This window comes from Macrobrachium rosenbergii, chromosome 49, assembly GCF_040412425.1.
Source record: "Macrobrachium rosenbergii isolate ZJJX-2024 chromosome 49, ASM4041242v1, whole genome shotgun sequence".
Classification (NCBI taxonomy): Eukaryota; Metazoa; Arthropoda; class Malacostraca; order Decapoda; family Palaemonidae; genus Macrobrachium; species Macrobrachium rosenbergii.
The window spans coordinates 43266106-43289105 of record NC_089789.1 but is presented as its reverse complement, the minus strand read 5'-3'; the positions used below and the strand labels follow the sequence as shown (position 1 = coordinate 43289105).

At 39.5% G+C, this 23000-nt stretch overlaps 1 protein-coding gene across 1 annotated transcript in view; it reads right to left on the bottom strand.

The window, feature by feature from the left end:
- Positions 1–23000, bottom strand: part of LOC136832318 (myosin heavy chain, non-muscle-like) — a 172054-nt gene that overhangs the window by 148320 nt on the left and 734 nt on the right.

Sequence of the window (23000 nt, the reverse complement as noted above, 5' to 3'; positions counted from 1 at the left end):
AGAGAGAGAGAGAGAGAGATTACTAATGATCTACGTCCTTTGGGAAGTTTTTGGGGGAAAGCTAACTAAAACCTTGATCGCTTGCTTCTGCGGTATCCAATAATATATTCCTTCCAGACTCATTTTAAACGAGGGTTTGGTAAAATGTAAACATTTTCCTGTATAAACCACAAATTATTCATCATCACAATAAATTTAAGACCCAGAAATCACTATAAGACTACAATCTTTCTGGGAATTTCGAGCATGGAAATCTCCACAAATTAACTATTCTCCCTTCATAAATGCTTTCAACATATACACCTACATGTGGAATCTGCCTAAGAAACTTCTTGGTAAAATCTTAGAATAACGTAAGTATTCGTACTTAGCCTTTGTTTAGCTTACCCCCCAACACACACAGTATGACGAATTAGGCCTATAAAGAGTCCTTTCACTAAACCTTACGCCTAACGAAGATGGCTCCACTATGTATACTGCCATTAACCTTATCGGAATCATAAGTACACATAAACATTAGCAATCATGGTTCAGTCTCTCTCTCTCTCTCTCGGTGTGTGTGTGTGTGTGTGTGTGTGTGTGTGTGTGTGTGTGTGTGTGTGTGTTTTTCAATCTCAACACACCGAACTCGCAAAATTATACAAAAGCAAACACGTAACAATTTTTAACAATGCCATAAAATAAAATCCATGTTACAGATATCTTCACAATAAATTTAAGACTAAAGAAATCTTCACAAATATAAGACTACAGAGATCTTCACAATAAATTTAAGACTAAAGAAATCTCCACAAATATAAGACTACAGAGATCTTCTAAAGAAATCTTCACAAATATAATTTAAGACTATCACCCAGTTCTAAAGGATACACATAAGATTACAGAGATCTTCACCTACATGGAAACCTCACTAAGTACATATCAAAATTAACAATTAGACTCATTAACTCTCAAAGCACAAATTGAAATTATCAATTTAAATGACTCATTAATGATCATTAACACCTTGCCTTGTGTAGGTCAAGAGAATGTAATAAATCCTACAATTCCATGCTAATTCCCATACATCACTCACCCCCCCAATTCCCATACATCACCCACCCCCGCTAAAATACTAGAAGATCAGCCGGCAATTGGCCACCCCTACCTACCCCAAAATCACTCAATTTCTACTCAATCCACAGGACAACGAACCATGACATTTCCAACAACTGAAATTAAGACACCAAGGCAATTCCAGCCTCTTCCAGGTCCTCCAGCAACCACGCTCTGAAGACATCTTCACTTTCCCTCTGAAACTAATTACGACTGGGAGGCCCAACCCTTCCCAATTCAGGGTCCCTTATAAGCCATTTTAGACTAGATCACAGTACCTGGCAAAACCCCTGTGAGGTTATAAACGGGTAAGAAAAGGGGGGAAGTAGTTTTTCATTACAGAAACTCCAGATCACCAGATAGGAAAATTTCTTTCCTCTTAACCTGAAGATTACGAAATTGGATGAAGTTTGTAACCATTCTCACTCAAGATTGCTATCCACGAAATTTTTCTTAATTATTCAAACAAAAGATCACTAGAGGGGTAAAGTTTAGATTATTCAAAATTCAAACAAAAGATCACTAGAGGGGTAAAGTTTAGATTATTCAAACTAAAGATTTACCATGAGAATTGAATCTTGAATTATACTACAGACTCAAGCTAACTAAAGTGGATAAAGTTTTTAATTATCTTAAAAGATTAAGAAACTATGCTGAAGTTGACAATGGATTTGGTTTTAATTAAATGAAACCAAAATGTTTTCACAGTTAATTTGGTTTTAGTTACTTACAAAAAATAGCAACACACCTCGAAGAGTTGTTAAAATGAATAAATTATTCATACCCACAATCTACTTCCATTTAACTTATTCATACCCACAGTATCCTTCCATTTACATCAATCATACCCACAGCATAAGTCCATTTAAATTATTCGTACCCACTATCTAACTCCATTCGAACCTCAACAGATTGAAAGTTCAAACCCCTATCCAAACGGCAAACAAAAAATGCCCAGAACTTTATTTATATACCCTACCTCAATTGACACAACCAAGGCATCTATATTGGATGCCCTAAAAAGCATCTCTCAAATGTGGCATCGAGAGGGCAGGATTGGCTATCCTTCAAGCATCTGTTTATAAACAGCTCTTGATGTATCAACAAAAATGAAACCCTCCACTGTACCAACAGCTAACGCTCTCTCTCTCTCTCTCTCTCTCTCTCTCTCTCTCTCTCTCTCTCTCTCTCTCTCACTTTAAGTACCTCAAGTCCCCAATTTCCTACAAACTGAGAAAACATGGAAACAAAAAACTACGTGTAACTTGAACAACAACCCCGTTCTTCCATAACTGAAGATTACACCATTCTTGCAAACCTTCAAAACTGCCTCTGGGTTATGAGAGATTAAGGGGTGAACTGGTTAAAACTGGCGAGAACCGAAGACCACAATTGCACAGCGTTACTGAGGTTGCAACAAGGTTACGAAGCATAGCTTAGGTGATTATCTATAGCCAATGTATTAATTGTAACCGTACATATATATATAGTCCTTTTAAATTATCAACAGGTTTAGCTGAGGGCAAGGATATTCTGACGGAGTGCGCGTCCATACTGTCAAAATTGACAGCATGAGGGCTCGAGATTCTTAAACCCTGACCGTTGGGAGTGTGGCGCCACGGGTTGGACGAAGGCAGACTAACACCTTCAAAAATTTACAAAAATGTGAAAAAAGTATTAAGGAAAATAAAAAAGACTAAACATCTGGACCAGATTTTTTTTTAATATAAAAAGTTGGGAGAAAAGTCTCTGGACTTTTCTAAAAAAAAGGAAAAAACTTCTCCATCAACGCTTTGCATATCCACTCCTGATAAGTAAAAAATAAAATGACGTGTGTAAATGATTGTAATTACCTAATTACCCAAATTACCTCCGACTTCGATAAAGGAGTTGAAAGGTGGGTTGTGGGAGATTAAGAAAGGGGGGAAAGGGGGAGAGAGGAGTGGGGACCTGGAGATTCTCCTGGACGAAACGAGCAATAAGGTGCAGAGCAATCATGCCAATCGCAGTCGGCAATTACACAGGAATTACTCTCGAATTACATAAAAATTACAACCTGAGGAAATGACAGAAGATTCCCTCGGCTCTTCAAACCCATTCCACGAAGGGCGAGGGAGGTTGAGGGAAGGGGGGAGGAGGGGTCCTAGGGGATGATAAAAGTGGATTACTGGGTCAGGAAGCCCCCAGGAAAATTGCGTTAGTTCAGACAAGGTTGCTCGTTTACGATTACAAACTACGAATTTATAGGCTTCTTTGGCTGAATGACTGAGTCTTCTTTTTACTGGCTGACTGACAGACACTGGCTGATTGACGGACACTGTCAGACTCTTCTCTGACTGACTGACTGACAGACACTGTCAGACTCTTCTCTGACTGACTGACTGACAGACACTGTCAGACTCTTCTCTGACTGACTGACTGACTGACAGACACTGTCAGACTCTTCTCTGACTGACTGACTGACTGACACACACTGTCAGACTCTCTTCTCTGACTGATCGACCGACTGACACACACCGTCAGACTCTCTCTCTGACTGACTGACTGACAGACACTGTCAGACTCTTCTCTGACTGACTGACTGACAGATAGACACTGTCAGACTCTTCTCTGACTGACTGACTGACAGATAGACACTGTCAGACTCTTCTCTGACTGAATGACTGACAGACACGCTGTCGACTCTTCTCCTGACTGACTGATTGACAGACACCGTCAGACTCTTTCTGACTGACTGGGGCAGTCGCACTCGACCTGAATAACTAACGGTCATACTCGACTGAATAATTGACCGACGGTCATACCTGACTGAATAACTGACTGACGGTCATACTCTGACTGAATAACTGACTGACGGTCATACTCTGACTGAATAACTGACTAGCGGTCACATTTCGCCTGAATAACTGACTGACGGTCATACTCTGACTGAATAACTGACTGACGGTCATACTCTGACTGAATAACTGACTGACGGTCATACTCTGACTGAATAACTGACTGACGGTCATACTCTGACTGAATAACTGACTGAGCGGTCGCCTCTGACCGGAATAACTGAGCTGACGGTCACATTTCGCCTGGAATAACTGACTGACGGTCATACTCTGCCTGAATAACTGACTGACGGTCATACTCTGCCTGAATAACTGACTGACGGTCATACTCTGCCTGAATAACTGACTGACGGTCATACTCTGCCTGAATAACTGACTGACGGTCATACTCTGACAAACACGCCTGACAGAGAGAGAGAGAGAGAGAGAGAGAGAGAGAGAGAGAGAGAGAGAGAGAGAGAGAGAGAGAGAGAGAGAGAGAGAGAGAGTCCACAATTAACCCTGGCAAAACAGTTCTATCTCATTCTCTAATTAATGGTTTTTATTTAATCACATACTATTAAAACACTCCTATTGAGAGAGAGAGAGAGAGAGAGAGAGAGAGAGAGAGAGAGAGAGAGAGAGAGAGAGAGAGAGAGAGAGAGAGAGAGAGAGAGAGAGAGGTGGGTACGAATTTTACAAAACACTCATCCCACAAACCCATGTCAATATAGCCCTTGTCACATGAAACGTGATTTACAAGAGAGAGAGAGAGAGAGAGAGAGAGAGAGAGAGAGAGAGAGAGAGAGAGAGAGAGAGAGAGAGAGAGAGACTGTTACACAATTAACACACAGACATCCTGTCATCAGAAGCGTCATACAACACCACCATTTATGGTAACGAGGTTTGTGCCACCAGCCACAACAACAGCGATTTCCTGTCGCCCTAGTTTTTTTTTATTTATTTTTTTCTCAACATCGCAATTCAATAAACAAACAAACAACAACAAAATCAACAGTCCTGGCTCTTCATTATTCGAGACTCGTAATGGGTATTAATAACAACGATTCAGTATCAATTAAAACATCCTGTAGATTCGACGCTGCTGTGTGTAAGTATATTCCTAAGCCTGCCTTGTTCAGCTGTTATAAATGGCATTTCCCTGGCCCATCGCTGTCAATTGCATTTCGCTGACCCAGCGCTGTCAATTGCATTTCGCTGACCCAGCGCTGTCAATTGCATTTCGCTAACCCATCGCTGTCGACAGCATTTTGCTGATAGACCGCTGTCAATGGCATTTCGCTAACCCCATCGCTGTCGACTACATGTTGCTGAAAGACCGCTGTCAATGGCATTTCGCTGACCCATCGCTGTCGACTACATGTTGCTGATGGATCGCTGTCAATGGCATTTCGCTAACCCATCGCTGTCGACAGCATTCTGCTGATAGACCGCTGTCAATGGCATTTCGCTAACCCATCGCTGTCGACAGCATTTTGCCGATAGATCGCTGTCAATGGCATTTCGCTGGCCCATCGCCGTCAATTACATTTCGCTGATTCATCGCTGGCCCACTGCTATCGAATACACCACGCACGTACACCCCTATCAATTACATAAGTTAGTAAATAGCTATATATATAACATTATGCTGGGCTAGTAGATATGCCAAGCTGTCGAACCTTTCAGTTCCAGAAGTCCTTTATTCCTCCCACCGTTGGACTGTGAAACAGGCTCCCCGAAGATGCTGTGCAATTAAAGAGCCTCTAGTTCAAGCGAAGTTGCAAGGCATTATTACCCTAATGCTATTCGCCTTCTATCTTGCTATATTTTTTATATTTACCTATTTATTAATTCATCTTTTTTCTGTAATAAATGGTGTCTTTCTGCATTTCCTATTTTCTGTAACTTCATTCAAATGAACATCGTATTCTTTGGAAGCACGAATTTCAATTCAGTGGCCCATGTGGGCTTGACCTTTTGAATAATAATAATAATAATAATAATAATAATATACTTATTATCCACCGTTTCCTATCGCTTGGTAAAGCTTTCACCATAATACACCATCCTACATTATTATTATTATTATATTTATCATCCAGTTTCCTATCGCTTGGTAAAGCTTTCACCATAATACACCATCCTACATTAAATCCCAGCAAGGCTCAAAGGACGTCCAGTCAGGAGACAGGAGACGGGTAAAAAAAAAAGATGTCCCGTCCGTGGCACGCCCTAATACCCAGGAGGGCCATTTCTCAACGTCCTTCCGGAGGTCAGCGCCCCAAGTCCTCTATTTTTGTGAACCTTACCGTGACTCAGCCAGCTGAACTGTGAACTTGGATAATGGCTGGATCTCTCGGAACACCTCGGACGAGTGTCTGTTGTGGTTTAGTAAATCAGTTTTCTAATTTAAGAATATCATTATTAAATATCGAGGACCTCTTTAAAATGAGACTTGTTTTTAGAGTTCACGCCTCGGACGGGACACACTGGGATGGAATGGAATTATTTAAGAGTTTAGGCAAAAGGCCAATCGCTGGGACCTATAAGGTCATTCAGCGCTGTTAGGGAAATTGAGAATAGGTCTGAAAGGCTGTACAGGAGGAAAACTTCTCCCCAGTTGCACCATGAAACAATTTTTAGGAGAGGGTGGACAGTAAATGGGAAAACAAGCACGTTAAAAGAAGAAGAAGAAGAAGAAGAAGAAGAAGAAGAAGAAGAAGAAGAAGAAGAAGAAGAAGGATGAGGTGACAGCAAGATGAAAAAAAAAGATAATATGAATGGAAGTAGAGTAAAGGATGAGGGCCTACTAGGGCCTGCAAGTGCACCCTCTTTCTCTGTGAGTGCGCTGACGGCTCTAACCCCCAACGAGAACGGGACACATTGGAACTGCAATCTCTCCAGGAGGCGAGACCTGGGGACTTCACGTACCTAACAGGGTACCCTGGGGATTAGTACCAAGACCTCATAGCTCTCAATATACACAGACTCACTTGGGGGGGTCTGGCTTTCTGATAAGTGGCAACGAAGTCCGTCAACTAACAAAGACCAATATTTCAAGGCCTGCACTACGATAACTTTCAGCCCTCACGGTTCCTAACCTTAACCTGTGCTTTAAACTCGAGTCAAAAATTCCATCACATCTAAAATGGCAGAATGGCAAAAGTAAGGACAATGCAGCTAAGTATACAATAATCCAGAAATATCTATCCAGATACGGATTAACAAACCACAGAGATTAATAAGCGTGAAACAACAGACCGACCTACGAGGAATGAGTAAACCACTTAAAATTTCCATCAAGACACTGAAAACAATAGCAGGAAATGAAGACTGACGCAATCATGAGACTAGACCATTAATCCCGCGGAAGTAAATACTGACAGGTTTAACTCATAACTCACGTAAAAACTATATAAAACGTCCATTTCAGTTAAAGATGTTAGTGAGAATTAGTGAGAACTTTATTCAATTTCTACCCCACCACCACCACCACAAAGGAACGCAGGGATAATCAAAACGACAATAAACAGCAAACGAAATATCGGACGAATAGACCGATAGACTGTAAAACAACACCGCAAGATATGTTATCGACAATTAGCCTGACTCATCCTTCCAAAAGTAGACAAGAAGCAACTGAAGACCAATCAGCTTCACATTTCCCCCCCGAGATAAAAATCGAGGACATGAAGAGAACGAAAAGGATAATTGTGAGGAAGAAGAGGAGGAGGATAAAGAAGAAAAATGAAAAAGCTCCGGGAGGAGGAGGAGGAGGAGGAGGAAAAGGACAACAACAAGAAGTCTTGGGCCAAACAAAGCAAACTCAACAAGTCAAGTGGAAGATGGAAGGAGGTAGTAGGGTCATGAGGGGGATTGGGGAGGTGTGTATAAGGAGCCCGGGATTGTGAGGGGAGGGGGTGGGGGTGCAGCAGGGGCGGCGGCAGCAGCAGCAGAAGCAGCAGTGCGGTTGGCAGCCCTGCATCATCTTATCACGTAACCGCAAAACGCATTTTAACCTTAGCGAGCGAAAGACGAGGCGAAGGGAATCCTGCATTTCATCGGCTCTGAAATGTGTAGATAAATGGTCGGAGGCTGAAATGAGCCGGTGATTATCAAAAGGTTTTTCTACGTAAACCTGTTGAGTGGAAAAGATGAGGACAAGAACATTGGCCTATCAAGTAGGACGTTCTCAAGAGGCTATGACGTCATCGCACAAATATACGAGATTTGGAACTAAAATATATTACATATATTCATCACAACGGCACTAAACACACCCACGCAATCAAAAGCACAAAAGAATTACGAAGTTTTCCTATCTGATTTGTATACAAACCTGTTGAGTGGGAAACGCAAGCATGGGCCTACTCAATCATATAATGTTTTGGAACCATAATAAATTCACCACAACGACACAAAAAACATACAATCAAAAGCGTAAATGAATTTGGAACAGTGTCCCCAATGGATTTTTAAATAAACCTGTTGAGCTGTACAGGCATGCATAGGCCTATTCGGACCAACATATAATATATATATTCACCACAAACCACCTGAAAATAATACAATCAAAAGCACAAATTAATTAGGAATAACATTACTGCCGAAAATAACGAGAAAAAGTTCATTAACCAATGAAACCTTCCCCTTTAGACTTTACTCAAACTTAACCAATATAGGAGCTCTCCTAATCTCCTACAGGCTCAGCCACGCTCTAAACTTCTGTAGCGCCAAACTACACAACTGTAGATTCCACAACTACAATCTGGAAACTTCTGCAACTTCGCAGTTGTGGAACGTTAAGGGGCTGGAGATTAAAAAAAAAAAAAAAAAAAAACTTTCGGGTTAAAGTGTCAAGATCTTACCCAGTCAGTCAGTCAGAGTCAGTCTCTCTCTCTCTCTCTCTCTCTCTCTCTCTCTCTCTCTTCAAAACACACAAAACCACTAAAAAATACTCTCCCCCAAAAAACTCTAAACCCTATCCTGGCCGAAACTGCAGACATGCGCTCACTTTCGCGCTATTACTGTAACTGTATAGCCTATGTATAAAGCATAGGACTAAGATGAAACAAGCGACCACATTTTTTTTTTTTTTTTCAGAGAAAAGGCAAACAGGACTGTCGCTAAGTTTTTTTTTAAGCCCACGATGGATCCAGGTCCGAAGGAAAAAACAATGCAAGGAATACAAATTCTAAATTGCACCTACGGCAAAAAATAATGTGTGAACTTTGAACCCGGGGACGTTAGCACAAACACGCGATCTAGCACTAATTAGTCGCATCTTTCGTGACTATGTCAAAGTTCTATTTTAGCTGCTAGAGAGAGAGAGAGAGAGAGAGAGAGAGAGAGAGAGAGAGAGAGAGAGAGAGAGAGAGAGAGAATTTAAGAAATAAGGGGGTGTGGTCCCAAGGCAGGATCTGTCCTGTAATGGTCTCCGTCTGTCAGTCCGTGCCTTGGCGTGGGGTGGGGTGGGAGGGGTGGGGATGGGAGGGGATGGGAGGGGAAGCTGGGAGGGGAGGGGAGAGAGAGAGAGAGTTGGAGGGGTTAGGATAGCGGACCGATAGCCACAGGAAACCCAAATAAGGTCAAACATTCTCTTTCACAGAACACTCTTCGCCCAAATCACCCACAACTCACTCACTCACTCTCTTTCTCTTGCCACAACATAACATGTAAAGAATTCTACAATTAACCTAAATACTAATAATGAGTTATAGCAGTTTTTTTTTTTTTTTTTTTTGTCATCTTTGAACTTAACTCTCTCAAGAGCCACGCCATTACATGTACTTTCTTTTACAAATAATCCTAAATACTAATATTAATTATATATGAGCAAATACTATGCATTACATAAGTTCTTTAAACTTCAAACACACCGTTAAATAAAATGACTACGAATTACATTTGGGAGCAAAGTCTCTCTCTCGTTACATTTCCGGACTCGTTTATCATCAGCACGACGTTCTTATCGTGTTTTTTTTTTTAATAAGCTATAACATGATATTACAAAACAAAACAGACTGATTATACTATCACAACCCACACTGGATGTTATTTTAGAAATATCTCTTCTTAAAACTCCATGGCTTGAGTTTTTTTTTTTCTTTACACACTGGTTCCATAAGTAATTCACCCCAAAAACCAATTTTAGTAAAAGTGCCTGGGAAAAGTTTTCTGCTTGACAAAGTTTTTTTTATTTAGGATTTTTTTTTTTTAATTTATGAAGTTTTTTTTTAACACACTGGTACCATATGTAATTCACCCCAAAAACCAATTTTACTAAAAGTGTCTGGGAAAAGTTATCTGCTTGACAAAGTTTTTTTTTTATTTAGGGATTTTTCGGAGTCTTTTTTCAATTTAGGTAGGGAAGTTTTTTTTCTTACCACACTGGTACCATAAGTAATTCACCCCAAAAACCAAATTTACTAAAAGTGTCCGGGAAAAGTTTTCTGCTAGACATCCAAGTTTTTTATCTAGGGAATTTTTTTTTCGGAGTATTTTTTTTTTAATTTAGGTTTTTCGGAGTTTTTTTAATTTGGGAAGTTTTTTTTTTTTTTTTTTTTATTTTTTTTTTTTCCATTCGGCTTCAGTCGAGTATACGCTAGGCGTTGCCCAACGTGGAACTTCCTTTTACAGGCTGTGGCATAGTTTTTTTTTTTTTTTTTTATGAGACTAAGACTTAATATGGGAGTGTTTCGGATGCATGGTTGACTTTGTAGATGGAAGGTTTTTGTTTATCGTTATCTCGGGCTGTTTATAATTGTTCAGATGGCTGGGTCCTTCCAAGGAGATTTTGGGGTTAGGAAGGATTCACATTAGTCTCTCGCTTTGTAAGTTATTATTATGAAAGGAAATAGGCCCTATATACATAATTATATATACACATATATGCATATATATACAATTATATAATATATATATATATATATATATATATATATATATATATATATATATATATCAAATTAGTTAGCCTAGATAGTTTTGTTCAAAAACAACCAAAACCGCTAAAAAAAAATTGCCAATTATATTTTTGGAAGCCTTATGTGAAATTTCTTAACCACCCCCACACAAAAAAAAAAAAGCCTTATCAAACATCACAAAACAAAACTGTGTACACACATGAAAAAATACTCTAGGATAAACACGCCTGCCAAGGAGATAATACCCTTATTTGATAGCAAAATCGATACCACTGACGAGATGTGCCTTAAAAAAAAAAAAATCATCTCTTGCACGTGTAACAAAAAAAAAAAAAAAAGCCAGAACACACAGCTCAATTTATTAGGTCAGAAAAAAATAGAAACCCTTAGGCAGCCAGGAACAAACCTCTTTCCAAATAAGGGGACCAAACGAGAAGCATGGAGAGAGAGAGAGAGAGAGAGAGAGAGAGAGAGAGAGAGAGAGAGAGAGAGAGAGAGAGAGAATAAACACACGAAGGATCACTGAACCGTGCAACATGCCCAACTCGGGTTTTTAAATGGGTACGCAATCGGGGCAGCGCAAAAGCCCAAACCAGGGCCACTTGATCTCACAATACGAGCAGGCGCGCAGGCCCGCTCGCTCGCGCGCGCACACAAAAGTATTCATCAAGGAATCCAAATATGACAATGAAAATAATTTACAGCTGGGGGGGGGGGAGGAGGATGTTACAAAGAACCTTACGTAAGGCCTACATTGCATCGCAGGAGGTGCACTGACGGCACTAGCCCCCACAAGGGGGAACACGCTTATGAAAACTTGTACTCAACCTGTTTCTATGTGTGAGATGTTGCCTACTAGTTTATAACCTCTGATATGTGGGCGGTAAGTTGCAGCAGACGTGTTTACATTTTTCACTGAAGTCTGGACACACCCTAAATTTCAGACGTAATCTAACTTGCCTTCTGCCTGCATCAATAATACTGTAATCCCAAATTGGATATTTACTTAAAATACATTTGCACTGAAATAGACTCAAATCTGAAATGGGAAATACTTTCTGCGCCGACGTGAAGACTGCAAAGGATACCAGAGATATAAAGATATCCCTCTTTGGCAATGTTTATAAACTGAAGTCTGCACCAAAGTCGGGAATGTCATTTGCGCAGTGCCAAGATTTAGTTGCTTGCGTTGCTTGTTTTGAAGGCTTAAACTCGATTCACGAAAGTCAGCATGACATTAATTTAATAATCTGGGAAGTTTTCAATAAAGGGTAAATGGTCTAACTAGCAGGATACAGTATAAAAACCACTATATAGTAAAACTGTAATTACTTTCCCTATTTGATAACAGGTTTAAAATCTATGTTTCGATTTGTGTGTTTTAAAAGACTTTAAAATTAAAAATGGCTAGTGGCTGGTGTAAATAAGTGAAACTCATTTGTACCACTCTACGCAAACGACCTAGGAGTCAAGTATGATACCGGATGAACCTAGGTCAAACAAAGGTTGAAAACCATTTAAAAATCTTCTTTCATCGCGTTTTTACAATTATTCAAGCCTTGCCTATTCCCATTAGCTCACGACCATTTATACAGTTACCACAGACTGCCTGAGTGCCTGCATGAGATCAGTACTGGGTAGGGAGGAGTTCTCACATTTTCATGACAAAATTAAAACCGTGACTCATACGAAAAAAAATAATCACATATACGTCCCGGCGTGTTCATCAAGCACCCTCCCCACCCCACCCCACCCCCACTTGAAAGCCACACCCATCCACGGTGGTCATAAGTGATTACTACTTACAATTAAAGCACTTTAATGAATTGAATGTTTTAAATGCAAAGCCCTAATGCCGGCTGCGTCATGTGAAGAGCTGGTTAGTTTAAAACGGGAATGAATGAATCATGACCTCAGAGCATATAGCTAATCTCATTATGCAGGTTTTTATTTATGTTTAAACTAAAGATGCACTTGCTTACATATGACCTATATTGAAGATATAAAACTCAAAAGTATATGGAAGACACTTGCAAATGTTTATTAGGATCAATAATTAAGCCTCGATTATCAATCAACTGTACAATATTATAAAAACCCCACTGTTGCACAGAGCTTCTAAGGAATATTAAAAGTCACGCTATAGGAGGTACTCAACCACTCATTACCAATATATGTATCTCTCTCTCTCTCTCTCTCTCTCTCTCTCTCTCTCTCTCTCTCTCTCTCTCTGTATCTTACCAACCTCTGTATATGCACCTCTCTCTCTCTCTTCTCTATATATGCATATCACTCTATATGCATATCTGTGTGTGTGTGTGTGTGTGTGTGTGTGTCTAAGCAATATGCATCAGTATCACAATCATCCCTCACGTATGACGCATATTCCGATTAAATATGTATGAATGAGGCCACCAGCTGTAATGTGTATGTCACTGGCTGCGGTTCCTTAAAACTAGGTAGTGTGACTAAGCGTGAATGAGTCACACACTATTGATCTAGAGTGGGCTTATTCACTTGCGTTCCTATCTGCTATGCCATCTAGGCAACATGACGTCTCTATTATTCACCAAAAGCTGGCTGGCTAGGAGCGAGAGAGAGAGAGAGAGAGAGAGAGAGAGAGAGAGAGAGAGAGAGAGAGAGAGAGAGAGAGAGAGAGAGAGAAACTGTATCTACAACTGGTGTGTTCACTGATTTTTTGACAAGTGACCTTACTGAATTAAATATAGAATTTAGGCTAAATGCCAAGCATTGAGACCTATGAGGTCATTCAGCGCTGAAACGGAAATTGAGAGTAAAAGGTCTGAACGGTGTAACAGTTGCGCTATGAATTAATTGTTAGGAGAGGGTGGAAAGACTGATGGAAGGAAGGGAATATGAAAGGAGGTACAGTGAAAGGAACGAAAGGGGTTGCAGCTAGGGTTTTTTTGAGTTATTGATACCAGCAGATAGCCCGTTCTTTGTTCCATAATATGGTAAAAACGTCTCATTTGTATTTGTAATACTATCCGCTAGAGAGCATAGTGAGTTTTAAACTTCAAGATTGCTTCTCCTTAAAAATAGCAATTTTTGAGATATATCACCCCTCTGGCAAATGGGAGGCATATTCTTTGATACAAGACCACACTTTCCCTGTTCATTTTGTTTGGTTTTATGTACAGCCCTCCACAGGGATAATTCCCTCTCTGGCGGGCCCTTGTACGTTTTCAAAATAAGGTGCTTTTTATATTTTTTATAATTGACAGTGTTTTCTCGTCAGTATCGTAGCTCCTGCAGAAGAGGAGAGTCTTTTGAAAAACTCACGAGCAGATGATGGAAAAACTCACGAGCAGAATGCGGGAAACACTCTCGAGCAGAATGCGGGGAAACACTCGAGCAGAATGCGGGAAACACTCGAGCAGAATGCGGGAAACACTCTCGAGCAGAATGGAAACACTCGAGCAGAATGCGGGAAACACTCTCGAGCAGAATGCGGGAAACACTCTCGAGCAGAATGCGGGAAACACTCTCGAGCAGAATGCGGGAAACACTCTCGAGCAGAATGCGGGAAACACTCTCGAGCAGAATGCGGGAAACACTCTCGAGCAGAATGCGGGAAACACTCGAGCAGAATGCGGGAAACACACTCGAGCAAAACTCTCGAGCAGAATGCGGGAAACACTCGAGCAGAATGCGGGAAAACTCTCAAGCAGAATGCGGGAAACACTCAAGCAGAATGCGGGAAAAACTCCCAAGCAGAGACTGGAAAAACTCCCAAGCAGAGACTGGAAAAACTCCCAAGCAGAAGTGAGAGAAGTTGAAATAATAGGGGTGATAACTTCACAGGTAGGCGTTTCATCCAAGCCACGAGGATTGTGTAAGAGGGTAATCCGTGACTTCTGATAGGCAGGACCCAACTACAATGGGTGACATATCACCCCATAGAGTGGGCAATTGACAGGAAATTGAATACCACTGTAAGAAATAAGAGGTAAGGTTTCACTTTTTTTTTTTAATGGATTGGTTTTACTTAAACTCTGACCTCTGAATTTCGGGGCCTTCGACAGGACCTACTGCCGTTGGCATCAGCTAACTTGTTGCCAATTTTAGTTTTTCCATAGTACCATTATTTTTTTGGGGGAAAGGGGGCATTAAACCCCCCCTGACAACCTAATTTTGAACTAGTAAGCATGTGTGAATATGGATCTTCTTTCTTTCTTCTTCTTTCTTTCTTCTCTCTCTCTCCAACTTATCGGAAATGGCAAGGCAATAATTCCATAAAATACTTTCCTATTACATATATCTGTACGGAAATACCTGGAAGCCACAACCGTAACAGTCACAGGAAATTACGTTCAAGGTACTACTACAAGACCTCGAAGAAAGTATTAGCGAGAGAGAGAGAGAGAGAGAGAGAGAGAGAGAGAGAGAGAGAGAGAGAGAGAGAGAGAGAGGCTCTTCAATCCCCAGACTTCATGCGCCCCGTAGATTAGACGAAGATGCCTTGACAGCAGCAATCCTGTACGCAACCGCCCCCTCCCCCACCCCCCAAAAGCAATCAGGACGTGAAACTTCCCCCCTCCCTCCCCATCCCTCACTAAACCTGTAGGCCACGTAAAAAGCAGCAGCCGGGCGAGATTGTAAGCTCGAAGCTCTCCCTCCAATCTCTTATCGGACCGGGCTATGCAAGCCCTTCGATAAAAAAACAAGTCGTCTAGATTAGATAAACCGAAAGACCACACCAACGTCAAACACCACTTAGGAAGCTCTGTCACTCTGCCGAAATCTTGGCACAGGAGACACTTTAAAGAGAACGCAGGATTTACGAAGAAAACCTCGGATTTATCCGACAAGTCTCCCTCTGCTGTAAAATTAAACCAAGGGGGCCGTTCTTGAAAGAAAAACCAGAGCATCTGGGGGTAACAACGTACTCTCAATCTTGAGCGAGAAAATTATTTATTCAAATATGGGTGTCTAGTAAAAGTGGCAACTCTTGGCATAAGGAAAAATAAACTTCCTATTTACGAAAACTGAAAGTTTCCGCGTAAAAAAGGTCCCACAAGACTCAGTGAAACAGTAGAATGTACAAAACTGACCGTAATCCACTGCTGGTCACAGCCTAATATTGGTTTGCTGCAAGTTGCAAAATCAGTTTAAAATTAGACCTATCCTGCTTATTATGATTTGCTGCAAGTTGCAAAACCAATTCAAAATTAGACCTATCCTGGTCTAGCTACTCTAATGGGTAACAATGCGTATAAAGAAACTACATAACAAAAGAAATGAAATCAGGGAGGAAACCGAAAGCTATTCGCCCATGCACCCCTGACAAACACCAAGAATCCTGGAACGACCGGGTGATGTCACCAGGCTCCCCTCCCCGCCCGTCCAAATGCGACCAATGGCAGGCCACGTTACAAAGTTGGTGTTTACAGAGTGGGGTGGGGAGTTCCGCTTACACTATGAGGTATGTATCGGTACACAATTTGGATCTTGAAGTTTGTCATACGTTGTCTTAAACTGTCGTTATTTGAAGAAACGAATGATGTAATATGGCAAAGAATGATTTCATATATATGTATATATAGGCTATATATGGCTAAAAGCAAGAAAACTACCATAGCACTCTGAAGTGAACAGAATTTGACTTATATTTTGATTTACTGGCGTATGACATTCCACAATGCTTTTGCATATATCTTTTGATCGAGGTATGGATTACCTTTGATTTCAATTATTACAAAAATACTGACTTTTCCCTTTAGGCCTATACGAACAATGTTTACGCAGAGGGTAAATATACAATACAGACATATAAATGTGTACCATTCAATTATTACAAAAATATGCTTATATAAATGTTTGAGTAATGTATATAAATCTTCATATAAATGTATGTATGCCTCATAATGTTCAAATACATTATAATCATATTTTTTCCTTATAATTAATATCTTGGCGTGACGAAGTGTTTTTAGACTTACAGCAAATGACCTTCGACTCACCTGAATAATCTCTTCACCTACAATAGTATAAACAAAACTTAATGCCCAAAATACTGATAGACTTTTCAAAACCCAGGCCAAAAGAGTAAACTACATGAAACTCTGTACCCGCATGGAGGGAGCAACGGCCTCGAGATCAAATACCGATAGGCCTACTTAACATGACCTGCCATTCCATCTGGAAAAAAGAAATTCCCCCAATTTTGTGGCGCTGTGGAAATGAAGACTCGCCTTTCCAACTTACTTGCTGCGAGATACATTAAATGCTAAAAGCAGCCATACTGCTTTTGCGGCTGACACCAAGTATTAACATGCTTTGCAAAACCCATTATTATTGCCTAACTAGAACTAAGAAGTACAGGTTTCCTAATTTGACCTACGGCGTAGGCCTAAGCTTTCACCCTTCGTCTAAGGTCGCACAGTACAAGAACAAAAGTTTACTCAAATATATATGTATATTTGATACAGGTACCAAGGCAAATCAATCACAGCTCCACACACACACACACACACACAGAGAGAGAGAGAGCGAGAGAGAGGAGGGGAGGGGGTATTTGTAAGAGGATCGCATTGTGGGGTCTGAAAGGTCTCGAGTTACCGCACTTACTAACACACCCTACCCCCTCCCCCTTGTCCTCAGACAACGAAGCAACGTTAAAACTGCTCACATCACCTAACGTATTCCCCCATTAATACTACTCAGTCCGGTAAAACCACCTCTCTCTCTCTCTCTCTCTCTCTCTCTCTCTCTCCGAACCCGTGCGGAAATGATTCAGCAAGCTGGGACAAGGAACTTGTTTAAAAAAAATTCCCAGAAACAAATACAGTACTGACTATTTAATTGATATCCATTTCAACAATTGCACTACAAGTATGTATGTAGCCTATACATACACACACACACATATAATATATATATAATGTATACTATACTGTATGTATACATATAAATTGTATAATATATATATATATATACTGTATATTGTTATTATTGTATATATATACATATATGTATATATATATATATATAAAATAGATATATATATAAATATATTCATAAATATATAAATATATTCATAAATATATAAAATATATTCATAAATATATATAAATATATAAATATATATACATACACACATATATATATATATATAGTATAAATAGGGATGGTTTAGCCAACTCCCCTTAACGGAAATTTAAAAAAAATATAAGTTTGAACAAACAAAATCTAGTGAAAGACACACAAATTATAAAAATGTTATAAAGTAAAAGGGTGGATCACGGCCCGGTCATGTGGAAGGAATAGGAGACAGCACGGTGGAAATTGTTTTGAGGTCTTGTTTTGCCGAGAGGTGAATTTTGTGTCCTCAAAGAAACAGCTTGACATTGAATTGTAAGTCTATATGCCCTAACAGTACCTTTACGAGATGTGTAACTGCTGACATCTGTATGTGGGCAAAACTATTAGGTCAGTCTAAATAAAACTGAAGTAAGGCTCTAACTGATTATATATATATATATATATATATATATATATATATATATATATACAGTACAGTATTTATAAAAATATATATATATAGGCTACACAGTATATATATATATATATATATATATATATATATATATATATATATATATATATATATATATATATTTAAGACTCCTGTAATAAAATCTTGTGACATTAAATCCTCATGTATCAGACAAGCCTGAGACAAAATCTTTAAAATATATATAATAAAAAAATGAGTAAGAATAAAATTTAACACCCAACACTTTCACCTGCCCACCTGTCCCCAAAAATTATTCCCAGTTATATAAAAACACCTGTAAGCTTGGTCCTTCCCCACCATCCAAAACTAACCTCCACCCAAGCTAAAAATAAAATCAAAACCCTTGAAAAACTAAAGGCATCGAAAACCTAAGAAAAAGCACTTGCACAAAATGGGCAAAAAACGAGGTCATGGGGAAGGAATCACCACCACTACCATTTGGGCAGGCAGACGACCTGTGACCCCCATTTCTCCGGCATGACTCACCCACAGCCCAGGTGTCAAGGTTTACTACATAATCACACCATGAGATATTTGCAAAAGCTGCTCCCTGCGACCAGCAGGTGTTCTGAGTTGCCTGCAGATGATGATGATGATGATGATGATGATGATGATGATGATAATGATGGTGGTGGTAGCGGCCTTGGTTGGCTTACGAAATCTTCAGAAATTTGGAAAAAAGGAAAAAAAAAAATTACTGCCATCATCAGCTGTCACAAAACTTAGTCATCAACCGTTTGAAAAGTAAAACGAAAAACTTCCATAACAGCTGCTGGCAGAGTTCGGGGAAAACTGACATCTACTGTCAAAAGGGTTTAAAAAATTGCCATCCACTATCAGAAGTTAGAAAAACCTGCCATCAAATGCCGAAAAATTGAAACTGCCATCAATCAGTAAGAAAGTTAAAACCTGCCATCAGTCAGAAAGAAAAAACTGCCATCATTCATTAGTTTAAAAACACTGCCATCAGTTGGAAAGTTAAAAAAAACTGCCATCAGTTGAAAGTTAAAAAAAAACTGCCATCAATCAGAAAATTTTAAAACTGCCATTGGCCAGATAGGAAAAAAAAAAACCTGCCATCAGCCAAAATTTTTAAAAACTGCCATCAGTCAGAATTTTTTTAAAAACTGCCACCAGTCAGAAAAGTTGAAAAAAACTGCCATCAGCTGTCAGAGTAAAAGAAAAACTGCAATCAGCTGAAGAGTGACCGTCAAGCGGGCCACTCAAGTATTAAAAAGTGTAAATTACAGCATAAATTCTGCAGGTAAGCTAATTTTCTTAAGTGGGTAACAAAACTGGAATATTTGCCAGAGAGAGAGAGAGAGAGAGAGAGAGAGAGAGAGAGAGAGAGAGAGAGAGAGAGAGAGAGAGAGACGGCGCTCTGTAGTCTGGACACTTATGCTTTAATCTACGAAAACTACAGTAGCATATTCTATGGATCTATTAAATCTATATCCTCCACTGAGGCAAATTGGACATTTAGGTCGAAAACCTTACCCCCATACCATGCCTCAAACGCCTTAACGGGAAAAACACTCATTTCGCTCGTTAGTAATATGTACACAGTATCACAATATATCCTTTTCAATTTATGCAAATTGGCAACAGAGTATCACCTAACGTCACGTGCACGAATTACGGAATATAATTATGTCTAAGTGCGTAAAAGTTCTGTATAGGTGCTTTTATGCCACATATAGGTACATTACATATTGTCATACAGACAAGTACACGACAAATTGTCATACCAATTAAAATATCCATTTTATTTACTGCATCAATTCATTTCAATGTACGAATGGGGTCTCTACCTTAACCGATTGTCGTCTGTTTATGACTCAACAAAATACGTCTCAACCCACAAAAATTGCTGATGAATTTTCTATTCAAAAGTTAATTTCAAAACTCCTCCATTACTAAAGAGGCTAGGCGGGCTGGCTTCTTCCTACCCACCCTGGGTAAAGAAAACAAAAAAAGTCAGAACATATTACACATAACGGCATTTTTTTTTTTTTTGTAGCATCCTGCTGTTGCTGGGCAGAGCCTTTCCGCAAATCCCATCTTCTGTATACCCGTGTGTGTGTGTGTGTGTGTGTGTGTGGGCAAACCACTATTATACCCGCCCGAGGGAACTTAAAAGTGAATGAGGGAGAAAAATGAACACTTAAAAAAAAGAACAAGTGAATTACAAACCATCCTTCTCCGTCATCCTATCCTGGCAACTCTCAATTAAGGGAGAAAAACCTCTTGAAGACTGTTCCTAGAACAGGAGAGAGAAGAGAGAGAGAGAGAGAGAGAGAGAGAGAGAGAGAGAGAGAGAGAGAGAGAGAGAGAGAGAGAAAATCCTACAATGAATATTACTACAGAATCCTCTAAGTAAAAAAATTACAAGAGAATCCTACAAGTAAAAAGTTACTACCGAGAGAATCCTACAAGATATTACTGAAGAGAATCCTACACGTACAAAATTACCCACACACACGAGAGAGAGAGAGAGAGAGAGAGAGAGAGAGAGAGAGAGAGAGAGAGAGAGAGAGAGAGAGAGAGAGAGAGAGAGACTATCCTACACAAAAAAATTGACTTCACGACTCCAGGGTGACAGTTTGACTAGTCAAAAAAAAATTTACGCTGTCCTCCCTGAAAATTAAAACAGCTTCCCAAACTAACTGGATAACTTAGCGCAAAAAAAAAAAAAAATTATTAAAAAATGCACAACCCAGCCCCTCTTTTTCCTCTCCAGCCTTTCAGGGAAGGCGTGAGTCATTACATAAATCTAGTTGATCAAGTTAAAAGGGTATTGGAGGCTTTAGCATAGTGATAAACCAACGCATGAGTAAACAGAACGCCATCTCGACACTTACACCTATTACTAAAATTCCTGAAAAATATAAAACCTACCTCTGAGCATACTATACAACTCCCCTACCAGACCCTACACAAATTACTAGGCATCTTCAATTACCATTTGACAGTTAACACGTGTACATTCGGCAGTTTATGATGAAGCTGGGTATAGGCTATAAAACTTGACTTTTTCTCCATGCCAGGCACAGTTCTTTCGAAGTACACCAATCGTCTACATACCCACAATTATCGCCGAGGAGAGGATTTCCTGTTACGAAATGCCCAACGCAGCTTTCTAATACGTCACGGGAGCAGCGGTAAGACCTATTCATTTGCCGTCACAAAGCTTACGTCCGGTTGTTTAATAGTAGCAAGCTACGAGACCAATATATAATATATATAGATATAGATATATATACATATATATAATATAATGACGTGTATATATATATATATATATATATATATACATATATACATAATTACATTCAGGCTATGAGGTTTTGGTATTTTCATATACAGTATACACGATTCAAAAACTAAATGTTTACATTGTATGGCAAATTATATATATATACACACACAGCCTATATATTATATATATATATAGTATATATATTATATATACACAAAATATACACATACTGTACATAAAATACATATATATTCATAAAATATATATTCATAAATATATATACAAAATATATACATAAAATATATTCAGCTCACTTTAAGACATTCTAAATAGCCTATCCCTGCAACCTGCCCCGTCGTGTAATTTTCAAACAAAATAATTTTGACAGATTTGGTAGTGAGGCCCATGGTGTTACCAGAAAATCTTCCTATGGTTAAAAATTTTTCCAGATAAAAACCAGAAAAAAAACTCCACATAATACGGTCCTTTAAAAAATAAATTACCTGGATGTCCAATATACAAAAACAAAACACTTGAACCTCTTGTGGCAAGACGTTCAAAATAAACAATTGGCAAATAAAATGAATTCTGACAAGGGCTAAGCTACCTCACAAACGGGCTCTAAAAATACTCTAAAGACGAGGCTAAAAATAGGGCATACTCTGACAAGATGCTCAGTAAATAAAAATGTAAACAGAAGGTTAGCTTGTGGGCCTAGAAACTGCCCTAGGGAAGCAGCTCTGGTTAAATTTATTAATTTTTATTCAGTACATGATGCCTATTCATATGGAGCAAGTCAAAAGGGGCCTATGACTCGAAATTCAAGCTTCCAGGGAATATGGTGTTCATTTGAAAGAAATTACAGAATTTAACAGGAAATAGTTAAATAACTCAATTTGTCCTAAAGTTAAGCAGACAACACTACAAGAGATGAATAAACCTATGATAGTTCCACTGGGCAAATCTGACAAACATTACGGACTGTACTGAATAGACAACTGCAGAGATGAAACGGTGTGGCCTTTTTGACAGACCAGCTACGAAGGGACAAAGAGGACATGAAACTACAGAAATTTCAACAAATAAAAGCTTGACACAGCCGCCGCCTCGAGACACAGGCCAGGAGAGAAAGAAAGAAAGGAGGAAGCAGGAGAAGAAGATACGAAACATGGCTAGTGGGCATGGCAGCAAAAATCCCTCCGAGGACCAGTACTACCAATACTACCAACCCGGCCAGAATGCCCCGGCAACTATATGAGTTCCCCCACAGACGTCCCCTACCCTCATCCCCCCCTAACCGAAAGGGAAGCCCCAACATACTCCCCACCCTACACCACCACTACTACCACCTCCTCTCTCTC